Source organism: Silene latifolia, chromosome 11 (genome assembly GCF_048544455.1).
Source record: "Silene latifolia isolate original U9 population chromosome 11, ASM4854445v1, whole genome shotgun sequence".
Taxonomy (NCBI): Eukaryota; Viridiplantae; Streptophyta; class Magnoliopsida; order Caryophyllales; family Caryophyllaceae; genus Silene; species Silene latifolia.
Window position 1 is genome coordinate 6,526,932 of NC_133536.1, and position 12,648 is coordinate 6,539,579.

Genomic DNA, 12,648 nt, shown 5'->3' on the forward strand with positions numbered 1-12,648 from the left:
AAATCATTTGAAGAGTGCGGGTTGTGCAGGTTGTGACGAACCTTAAGAAAGAGCCATGAGATATCCTGTACAAGCATTCTGACACGGTCCCAATTTAGGTCCTTATGAGTCATCTCTTCCGTGATCTGATCTGGTCCGGATTTGCTGGTGTTTTTCACAGATAGTCTCTTTCTGATGCCCTAGCCATTGAGGTCTGCAAGAGGAAGTCCTTATCTGATCATTCAATAAGTTGAAGCGGACGCTGCTGATATATTTTATATGGAAGAACACGAACCATGAGACTTTCAAACAAAGTATTGCTGCAGCCTGCAGGTATGCTAAGCCTTGTTTATTCTGCTAATGATATGACAGTCACTTTCCTGAGGAATGTCTATGCTTGGAATTAAGCAATCTACGTCACGGATAAAAGCGACTGGTATAGTATATTTCCGAGTAGCGTTAGCCGTTAGGCCACCCTAATTGGTAACAGGCAAACAAATCCCTTGAAATAATATATGTTTGCCCCTTGAATCTATGTGGACCCATCAATAATAATGTATGAGTGTTTGAATTGAGCTGTGACAATGTGCAGACTAATAATTAGATGAACAATAATTTCATCACAAATTCTCGTTTAAGACGGACATATCCATCTCCGTCTTAAACAATACTCCCTCCCAGTCGTTATAATGTTCCCCTTTGATATGGGCACGATACTTAAGGAAAAGTATTAAAATATTAGTAAAAGAGTTGGGTGGGGTTGGTGGTAGGAGAGAGGGATGAATTATTAGTAGTTAAATAAGAATTGTGGGGCCAAAACATAAAGGAAAGTAATAAAATATGAGTAAAAGAGTTGTGTGGGGTTTGGTGATAGGAGAGAGAAATGAATAAAATAAGAGTAAAAGTTTCTAAAAATAGAAAGGGGAACATTACTTGAATAATCCGTTTTGGGAAAGAGGGAACATTATAGCGACTGGGAGGGAGTATAACAGATCAAATAGATGGATGAGACAAAAAGCAGAATGCCTAGGGAATGGTACATTCTCTTCCCATCTACCTATATGGGATAGTATTTGACCCGTTTTACACTTAACACAGATATAACCGTCTTAAGAGACACCAACTGAACTATGTCAAATTGTCAACTATGGTGACAGGTCAGAAGTTCAGAACTCAGATTAGTATCTGTTTATATTAATATGCATGATTTGCACAAGAGGAGGAAGAAGACTTTATTTTTTTAGTGACTCTTGCATAGAATGTGCATATTATTTTATAAGTATTTTGAAGTTCATATTCATTAACCTTCAACAGTTATCTCTTGCTATAAATATGATGTTACTGTAATATACTAGATGGTATGTACAAGAGTCTGCAACTCTGCACTATTGTTCTTTCTTCTAGGAAATCCTATATAGGTAAATATAAGTTTCAAGTTCTTCATATGTTTTTGCACTTTATCACATACTTTCTCCGTCGCAGTCATTTGTTTATTTTGATATTCTTTGTAAGGGTTCATTTGTTTATTTTGATATTCTTTGTAAGGGTTAAAAGGTAAAATAATGATTGAGACGGAGGGAATACTTTTTTATGTACTTACTATTCTTTTGCATTATTTTCTACCAATGAAAATGATGCTTTTGTGCTATGCTTTTGCGATTATTTGTATGTGGAATAGTGATCGAGTCTGTGATGTTTAGTGAGCCATTTTGATTTATTCCATTAGAATCCAGAACCAGAACGATTAGTCTTTGTACTTATCTCATGGTTTCTCATAATAACATTCGTGCTTCTCGTGAAAATCCCTGCAGTAAAGAAGCCTGGATGAGATTATTATATCTCGTGAAAATGATTGGGACGGAGTGTGTAATCGTAGGCCTGGATGAGATTATTATATCTCTATTTTGTGCATGCATGGCCTACAATAACAGCAAAAGTAGTGAATTTTTTGGTTTATTAGCGTTATTAAGCAAACTAATTAGGTAATTAGTGTTGAGTTGAAACTATTTACGTTTCTAGTGTCCACGTCAGCACTTTTTTTTTCGCAGATTTTCAACAAAGCCGCTGAGGTTCTTAGCAGCTTTCCTTCTTTTTTTACTACGCAACCACTTTCCACAATCCAGTACACTGGACTCAAAAATTGCAAAAATAAGAGGTAAAGCCGCTAAGGTTCTTAGCGGCTTTGTCAACTTTTCAAAAAAAAAAAAAGCAAACCCAATAAGCCGCTGAGTTTATTAGCGGCTTTGCTTGTGGATTTGGCAAAAAAAAGCTTGAACAATGTACTGGTACTGGACTCAAGAAATTCAAAAAATACAGGCAAAGCCGCTGAGATTATTAGCGGCTTTCTGTAATTTTCACAAAAAAAAAAAACAAACCCCATAAGCCGCTAAGAAGTATAGCGGCTTTCCTGGGTCTATAAAAAAAAACACGGGAATCTTCATTCATTCTATTGAACAACAAAATCCCCAATTGCTCTCTTCAAACCCGGAACCCTAGTTGTGCGAAAAACCCAATTTCTCACCCAAAATCCACCAAATTTCTTTCAATCAATTCATCTCCATCAACCTAATTCATCCTATATTCATCTAAAGGTAATAATTCAACCCTAATTTACTAATTTTCGTGCATACTTAAGTAATTCTTCCCCCAATTTAGTAATTATTTTGTGCTTAGTTTTGTAATTGTTTTTAGCTTAGTTTGTTACTTTGATAGTTCAAATTAGTAGCTTGGTTGATATAGTTTGTATTTAGTTTGATTATTTACAATGGAGTTAAATAATTTTCCATTGACTTGTTGGTGGAATGGTGAAGTAGAGGTAAATGGTGAAGATATTAGTTATAAGGGTGGTTGTGAAAGCTTTGTTATTGTTAATAGTACTATTAGTCTTAATGAGCTCAAGAGTGAAATATATGAGTCTTTAGAGGTAGATAAAACAAAATATGAGATTAATATCAAAATGAAATTCCCAAGTGTAAGAGGTTATAAAGTAGTATCCTTGGGTAATGATCGTAGTTTGAAAGCTATGTTGGCAAGTGTGTGTCAATCGAAAGCGGCATCGATGGATTTGTTTATTGAGTTTATGCCTCTTGAAATAACTCAAACTACTACACAACCCTCTAATTTGTCATTCACAAATATGCTTAGTCAAGTTGAGGATCCAAATTGGTTTTTGTCTTTGTCATCTAATAATGTTGATGAAGCGTCCATTGATGGAAATATTTTTGGAGATGAAATTGAAAATGTGATTGAAGAGGAGGATGCAATGTTGTTGTTGAGTGATGATGATGATATGATAGACCTTGTTTCTCAACCATGTACTAACACCCAATTCATCAAGGTTCATGCTTTAGAGGTTGATTATGAAAATAGTTGGTATAAGTCAAGTGTGGCTCCATTTAAGAATGGAGGGGAATTTATTGTTGGGCAAGAATTTGCAAGCAAAGAGATTTTGCGACAAGTTGTCACATCCTACAATGTTCTTAGAAACCAAGTTTATAAAATTACCGAATCAAGACCTCACACCGTGACTTATAAGTGTAATAGACAACCCTTAGCTTGTAGTTGGTATTTGAGAGCGAGTAAAAAATACATTTCCATGGATGTTTTCACAATTGTGTCATAAAAAGGTCCACATGAAGCGTCTTGTGTGGTTCGGAAACCATCTCTTGATCATCCAAATTTAAGGGGGGAGTTTATTAGCAATGCTATTAAGCATCTTGTGAAAGAAGATTGGGGGGCTAAGGTGAGTTTGTTAAGGGCATCCATAACAAAGGAATTCAACTTCAAGATTTCTTATTGGAAGACTTGGGTGGCTAAACAAAGAGCGATGGCGGAACTTTATGGAGACTGGGAGGAGTCTTATGCTTTTCTTCCTCGTTACCTAGATGCTTTAAAAGAGGCAAATCCGGGAACCGCTGTCCATTTTGTCAATAAGCCAACTAATGATCCCAACATCCAACTACTTGATAAAGTGTTTTGGTCATTTGGTCCCTCAATCAAAGGCTTCCCTCATTGTAGGCCCATTATTACCATAGATGGCACTCATCTATATGGCAAATATAAAGGGGTTATGTTGATTGCAATGGGAGTTGATGCAAATGACCAACTCTTTCTATTAGCATTTGCCATTGTTGAGAAGGAAGACTATGAGAATTGGAGTTGGTTTTTGGCTTGCATAAGACATTATGTGACACGGCGTAGAGGTCTTTATGTCTTGTCCGACCGTCATCCGGGTATCTTAAAATCAATGAATGAAGTGGGGAGTGGTTGGGAAGAGCCATATGCCTTTCTTAGGTATTGTATTCGACATCATGCATCCAACATTAACACGATGTTCAAAAATTCAGATTTGAAATCAGCTTTCACCGACACCGTTATGCAACACCAAATTAGAAAATTTGACTTAGGTATGGAGAAAATTGGTATGATCAATGCAAATGCGAGAGCTTTGTTAGAGAGCATTCCTCCAAGTAAGTGGTGTCTTGCTCATGATGGTGGTAAAAGATATGGTTTGAAGACAACGAATATGTGTGAATGTTTCAATGGTGTGCTAAAGGGGGTAAGATTTCTCCCAATTCAAGCCCTTGTAAAAGCCACTTTTACACGAGTTAACAAATATTTCGTTGATAGAAGAAAAATGACAAGGGATAGATTGTTAGGTGGTTTTAAATGGTCGGATAAGGTAACTAAGACACTTGATGAAATTGAAGAAATTGCCGCCCATCATGAAGTTAATGAATGCGATTTTGAGCAAGGCCTTTATCAAGTGACTACAAGTCAAGGTCGTAGGCTTGGAAATAGTGGTGGAAGAAGTCACACGGTACGATTGACAGAAAGGACTTGTACTTGTAACAAGTGGCAAAACTTTCATTATCCTTGACAATGTTAATATTTTTTTTTGATGTGTTTAGGTCAAATGGAGCCGGGTCCAGTAGATGATAGCGTTCTGAAATTGCAAGAGAAACATAGAAGCTCGGTTATTTGGGAAGGAGAGGTAATTAACGGTTCTTTAAACTTAGTATTATGTTTAAAAAAATAATATTTACTTGTTGAACTTATTTTAAAACGTATATGTTTCATTTTTTTGAAGGATATCGAGCAGCTAAAATGTAGAAATCATCTATATTCCAAATCTAAATTCCCCGTAGCCCCAGCTGTTGAGAATTTCATTAGTGGAACCCAGTTTCATGGTATTCATAGGTTAGCTTATGTTGTAGCTCGTCCTGATATGATAACCGCATTAGTAGTTGAGCGTTGGAGACAAGAAACCCACACCTTTCATTTAACAGTCGGAGAAGCCACCATCACTTTGCAAGATGTTAATGTTTTGTTGGGTCTAAAGGTCGGGGGATTACCTATAACTGGTAAATCTGATTACTTTTGGCCTGAGTTATTGGAGCATCACTTAGGTATTAGACCACCACCTAATGCATTTAAGGGGAAAACTTTGAAACTTTCTTGGTTAAGAGCACATTTTCAAGGCCTACCACAAGATGGAACCGAGCAACATCTTCATGCACATGTAGGCATGCTCTTGATACAATGACCGATACCATGTTCACTTGGGAACCCTACCCTACGAAGGTCCTTTCCCTTCTTCCCGCCATTTGTACCGAAGACCCTACTGAGTGGATTGTAAATGCACCACTCATTTGCTTTGAAGCCGTTGAGTGGCATTTTCCTAATAGGGTCGTTAGGCAATTTGGTTGGCATCCTACCATTCCCCCTATGTGTAAAACATCTAAAAAGTTGCATAAAATTGATCGTCGGGGAAATGCCACTGATTATGAGGACATGCATAAAGAAAGCATTGTGAAGTGGAACAACCGCAAGACTAGATTGACCCCTAGAGGTGTCCCTTACAATGGTTACCTTGACTACAATGATGCATACCTACAATGCGTGGTATCGTGCCGTCACTCGTCTAGTAGTTAGTAACCTCAGTACCGAAACACAATTCAAGGACTTGTATGAGAAGAGACACAATTTCTATCCGAATGCGGCGGACAACATGCTACTTGTAAGTATTTCTTCAATTTTAACTTTAGCATTAGTTTAATTTTAGCAAGAAGAGACACAATTTCAATTTGTTTAGTATTAGTTTAATTTTAGCAAGAATTGTACTTGTTAAATTTTGCAGACGGAGGGTCATTTATACAACTATAGGCATGCTACTACTATGCTTGGTAACATGCCGGAGGATGTTCCACTATCACATGTAGGCATGTTGCGAGAGATGCAGACAATGTCACTCGAATGCTTGCAACGCACGGGACACGGGCATCTAGTCCCACCCATTGAAGCCGATCATCCAAGCCCTCCACACCAACCTCCTCCTAGATATCATTTACGTCACTTGGAGCATAGGCTTACCCCCTATCCGTGAGGAGGAGACACCTACCGGTTCAAGTTCAAGACCAAAGAAGACTCGCTCAAGATTAGGCTAATGTGCCAAGTAGTTTAGTTGGTTTAGTTTGTATGAACTTTAGTTGGTTTAGTTTGTATGAACTTTAGTTGGTTTAATTTGTATGAATTTTAGTTTGTTTAATTTGTATGAACTTTAGTTGGTGGAGTTTGTATGAATTTTAGTTGGTTTATTTTGTATGAACTTTAGTTGGTTTAGTTTGTTATCAATGACATGAACTGCATTTCCGGATTTCAATCCCGTGTTTGGAGTGTATGTTTGGGCATTGTGTAAATCATATTGAAAGTTTGTGCATGGGTGAATGTATGTGTGATGGAGTGTATGTTTGGGCATTTGGGGTTTGTTTGTGCATGTGTGATTGTAGGTGGGCATTGGGTGAATGTATGTGTGATGGTGCTTTTTTTTAAATCCGCAAGTGAAGCCGCTTTATAATTATATTTATGAACATGCACTACTACAAATCCAGGCAACTACAACGCCCCTTTAACAACGATTATTCACGAAAATCACAATAGACGTTGTAGAATGTATGGCGCGAATTTTACTAAAATTAATTACAACGGGTATGGTTATAAAAACCGTTGTTATAAGTTTTAACAACGGGTAACACATGCACAACCGTTGTTAATAATTTGGCGCAAAATTGACGCAAAGTTAGTGAAAAGTAATCACAACGGTTACTTTTGAAACCCGTTGTTAAAACTTATTTGACAACGGTTGTTTTTTAATAACCGTTGTCAATACCTTCCATACTATAAACCACACAAACACAAATCTGCTACAGCCACAAAACACAAACCTTAATACACAAACACAAACACAGCAGACAAACACAAACACAAACACAAACACAAAACACACACTTTCTCATCGTCTCTTTCTCTCTTTCTCATCGTCGCTTTATCTTCTCGCCGTCACTGTTGATTTCATCGTCTCTTAATTTCTCTAATTATCAGGTAAATCTCGCCGTCACTGTTGGTTTCATCGTTTTTCATCGTCATTATTTTCTTTTTCTAATTATTTCATTTGCATGTATGTGTTTTTATCGACCATTATGTTATTTCTTTAAGTATTATTCGCTTAATTAGCTAGTAAAACAAATTAAATAAACTAAAACAAAGAAGAAGCAACATGATAGAGAGGAATGCATGATAAACATAATATATATATATATATATATATATATATATATATATATATATATATATATATATATATATATATATAAATACATAAATTAAAATAAATAAATTACATCAATAAAAATGCAATTCTTATATTTTCATAGAGAGTCTTATTCTCTTCTATGATATCGGTCCTCTCCTCCTTGGCTATTTGGAGGTTCCGTTCAGCATTTGCTATATCGTCATATAGCTGCAACTGCTGCTGCTCTGTCAAGCCATCTTTTTTGGCGTCCTTCAGTACGGATCGAGCATCCACAAGGTAGCTCCTGAAACTTTCCTCAATGTGGAGCAACCGGCGGATAAAACTGTTGTTGTTCTCGATCATAGTAAGAGTCTTAAGGATGAAATCATTCATTTTGTTGATGGAGTTTGGAGTTTGTTTGAAAGATTAAGTAGGGTTTATTTGGAGTTTGTTTTAGCAGTTAGGGTTTGGAGATGTATAGTGAGATAATGGAATGTTAGTTGAGATAATGCATGTATTTATACTAAGCAATGTGTGGTTTGAGTTGTTTTTTAATTAATATATATGTTAGGAAGTTGTGCCATAATCATCATCATATCTCTCTCTGCTGCTTCAAATCTTATTACTAACCCTTCTCATTCCATATTGTCCGTTCATATGCACGGGGATGGCAGTAATAATGCATGCATCGGAATTATAACGGGCCGTAATTATGCATGCATCTAGTAATATTTAATTTTTTTTTTTTTTTAAGAACAAACAACAACGGTTATTTATAAAAAACCCGTTGTCTTTAGTTATAACAACGGTTTTGTATATTACAACCCGTTGTTATAACTTTCCCCCCAAAATTGAGTCACACTTTCCACAACGGATTTTTATATTTAAAACCGTTGTTAATAGTTTTAACAACGGGTTCCTTAAGAAAACCAACCGTTGTTAAAACCTTTTACAACGGACGCTTTAACAACGTCCGCTTTTTTATATAACAACGGTTTTTAACCGTTGTTATAGCCTGTATTTGTAGTAGTGATGTTATGCAAGGAGTATACTACTCACAATCCTACATGAAACTGGTCACAAATGACACCAGTTTATACAACTCTAAATCTTAGAAATTATAGAGTAGGTTGCCAATTTATCAGGTCAAGTCTATTCGTTCAGCTAAATTTGAACATTAGCTCGTAGATATGCAATAAGACATAGCTAAAAGATAACAGTTTAATGCAAGGCTTAAGCAAAAAGATAAATTATAGTGCAATTTCATCATTAAAATCAACCGTTCCGACTCAACCTATATGCTAAAGTAAACGTGAAATTTTGGAATTTTTCGAATTTTTCAATTTTTATGGATTTTTTTTTTTTTAAGAATAAAAGGCAATGCAAACGGAAATGCAATAAACGTGATAACAGAAATGCAATAAAAACAACATGCAGACACAGATATGGATGCATAACCTCCCCAAACCAAACTGTACAATGCCCCCATTGTACCAAAACATGGAAAGGAAATGCAAACTAAAGGAGGAAGAGAGTAAAATGCGGAAAGCTTGCAAGATACATGAAAGAGGGACCTCCCCAAACCGACCATGAACATGGGAGGTTGCTAAAGGCTCGAAATACCGTCACAGGAAGCTAATCCAAGTCAAAAACACTCGATGACACTCGATCGAGAGGATTTAGTGGTCGATCGAGTGAATGGGCATCCAAAACTGCTCGACCGAAAGGAAATTAGGTCGATCGAGTTGTTCTCTCTTTGCGGGTGCTCGATCGAGTAGAATAATTGCTCGATCGAGTGAATATAGCAGCAAAAGTTCTCGATCGAGTACAAAAAGTACTCGATCGAGTGATCCTCAATGTATTCCTGCAAAACGCATTAAAAATAGCCCGCAAACTAACAAGACAAGCATTACTGATAAAAAGTTATGGTACAAAGACCATTTATTACAACTAAAACTGAAATAAAATGTAAAATAAAATCTCCGGGTTGTCTCCCGGGTAGCGCTAGCTTCAGTCAGGTCCCAGCTCGACCTTCTTTTTATTCGAGCCTCTCTAATCAGTCATAATCAAAACAACTCAAAGCGCGCAGCAACCGATCAAACAGCTGCGCATGTGCTACACAAAAATGTAAGTAGCACCACAGTGGAATAGAAATATAGGAAATAAAAATGTTCAACTGTTTAAGTCTAACAAATTTCCTTAACCATCTGGGAGAAGGTATATTATTAAAATACGAAGCATGAGTAAAACGAGGCATTGTACTATTCAAACAAACAATAATAGAATTATCGTTTACTACCTCGGGTTGGTTGCTCTCAACGATGGAATCGTAGATAAAGGAATTTATTAACTCTTCCGTGCTAAGAGCAATTACCGACTCAGCTGCCTCCTCAGTGGATTTCGTCCCGTAAATCGCAGCCTCAAGTGCATCCAACTCGGCCTTGAATAGGGGCGATTCACCGTAACCGTTGTCATCATCGAAATTGTCGTCTAAAACGAACCCAAGTAACAAATCATTGCTCTCGCTGGCCAGACTACTCGATCGAGTAGAATTGTCACTCGATCGAGAACTTTCTTCCTGATTTTCACTCGATCGAGTGCTTTGAACTGCTCGATCGAATGCTTTTTTTGAAAATTCACTAGATCGACTAATATAAGTCACTTGATCGAGTGATTCTTCTTGTACAGTGCTGAAATCCTCGTGTAAGGCATTGAAAAATGATAGAACTTCGTAATCCGAGTCATAAAAATCATCCTCAGCATTGGGCAACACGGGCTCTTCATGGGAAAAACCGCTCTCGGTAAGATATACCTCTTCTGGTTGCCTATTATCCGACTCAACAGCTAACTGAGCAATTTCAGACTCGAGCTTATCAAATCGCACACAAGTGCGTCTATCATCTTCTTGCACTTGGAATGCAAGTGTCTTCAACAAAGATTTCAACTCCGCAATCTCTTATTTCCGTATGCCAGGAGGAATTTGTTGTTGCGGTGGCCAGACAAACGGAGGCTCTTGATAGCCTCGTTGGTAGGGAAGATGCGGCGGCACAACTAGAGAGGAATGGCTAGCTCGTCCCCAAAGCCTGAACTCGAGGACCTCGTCATTTTCTGCCATGCAAAAGGCTGCATTGTGCTCAGCAGCACCACATCTCCCGCAGTAAATCACCTGCTGCGCCATATAATGGGACATAGGTGACGGGTCAAAGGTACTCAAGCCTTCCCTTTGACGATATTTTACCTAGAACTGTCTAGGTAGAACCTGTAAGGCCTATCAAAACAGCACTAAAGAAAAGATTAGAACGGCCTCAAGGGAAAAATCCCCTGAGGCTAAAAACAGACAAAATTAAACAAATAAATAAATAGTTGCCTTCCCGGCAACGGCGCCAAAATTTGATACGGTCGTTATGTACCAAAAATAAATACCTAGCTACTACTAACAGAAGTCAGCGGTAAGTAGGGTCGATCTCCACAGGAAGGCGGTCACTATCTACTTGTCTATTCTGGTCTGTCTAATGTCACGATCTGGGGGTTTGATGTATTTTGACTAAACTAATGAGGCTAAGGTAAGAGAGAAAGAATTAAGGGAAATTAACAGAAGAGAAGGGAAAACTAGGATTTTGGGTCATCAATGAACGTCAGTTAGTTGCAGCTAAGGTCACAGATTAGTCGATGTGTCGGTCTAAGGGGCAATGAATATCTCCTTTCGGTCTCAATTCACCCTAAAATGCTATTAGCTTAACTTTCGCCCTCATTAAAGCATCCTATTGTTCACTGCGGGTCTCACCCCTTCCAACCTTTCGGTCCAGGTCAAGGTTTACCAATATTAAAAGGCTAATTGCTTCGAATCAACTAGCAGGATACAGTTAAGGCAGTGATTAACAACATAGACATAACTACAACGACAGATCTATAAACCTAATTAGCAATTAACGTTAGTCCATCGAATCACCTAATCCTAGCAGAAAGAATTAGCTAGACATAAATAAGGGAAGAACAAAAACAAAGGGGAGGGGAATAATAAACATTAAATAAAGAGAGAAGGGAAAAGAGAGAATTACAGAGGAAAGGAATCCGGGAGAAGAGAACAGTAAAGAAGTAACGAAAAACAGTGTATTAAATTGATAAGAGGTAGTGAAGAGTGAGAGAGAAGAGAGGAGCCCGATTACAAATGACGTCCTACTTTCCTATTTATAAGAAAATATGATTTATTTGACCTAATGACGGAATAAAACTAAAAAGCCCAAGCCCGTAAAAGAAACCACTCGATCGAGTGATTTAAAACCACTCGATCGAGTAGAACCTGACTCAAACCTTTCGATCGAGTAGAATATCTACTCGATCGAGTAAACACTAAAAAGCAACTGTTCGATCGACTAAGAAAAGTACTCGATCGACTTATTATTTAATCTAAATCCACTTGATCGACCAATAAAGTACTCGATCGAGTGAAATATGACTCCAGCAACTACTTGTTCGTTAGTTTTCAGCTTTGACTTGTCCTTTTAGCTCCCGAAATAGCTTCACGCATCCCAAGACAGCAATATTTCCGCTCCAAATTCACTCTTCCTCCAAATGCATGCAAAACGGACGGTAAAAGGCTTGATTTCACTACTTTTTGATCCATTCCTGCAATTAAGACAAAATAAACCAAAGTAGCATATTCGGGGCATTTCGTAGCAATAAACTACGATAATAGCATAGAAATACGTGCTAAAATAGGCTAAAAAGACTATACAAAATGCACGTATCAGCAAACATTAAATCTTGACTATCTTGCCAAAATTGAGATTTTAAACAAAGAGTTAAATGATGCAAAAGAGTTTTACAAGAAAAAGGAAGGAAGTCAAACTGTTTTAAAGTTTTCTACGAGCCAGTCACAACAAAGTGAAAAGAATGCTGGACTCGTTTTCAAATGCAACAGTAACATGCACTGTTGCATTCGAAACCAAGAACCAAGCAAAACATATTTCTGAAGAAGAAAACATGTTGGATTTCATGAATATGTTATTTGCAATTATTGTGGCAAGATTGGTCATGTATTTAATGGTTGTACAAACAGAATGAATGGCATTAAAACAAACATTAAGGTTGTCAAGCAA

The 12,648-nt window shown here is 37.3% G+C and overlaps 1 protein-coding gene and 1 long non-coding RNA gene across 2 annotated transcripts in view; both read left to right on the plus strand.

The window, feature by feature from the left end:
- LOC141610822 (uncharacterized) overlaps positions 1-12,648 on the plus strand; it is a 266,728-nt gene that overhangs the window by 41,205 nt on the left and 212,875 nt on the right. The gene's annotated exons all lie outside the window — the stretch shown is intronic.
- LOC141610813 (organic cation/carnitine transporter 3-like) overlaps positions 30-12,648 on the plus strand; it is a 39,258-nt gene continuing 26,639 nt past the window's right edge. Inside the window, exon 1 of the mRNA XM_074429076.1 lies at positions 30-312. The gene's annotated coding sequence lies outside the window, so the exon portion shown is untranslated. The remainder of the gene's footprint in view (positions 313-12,648) is intronic.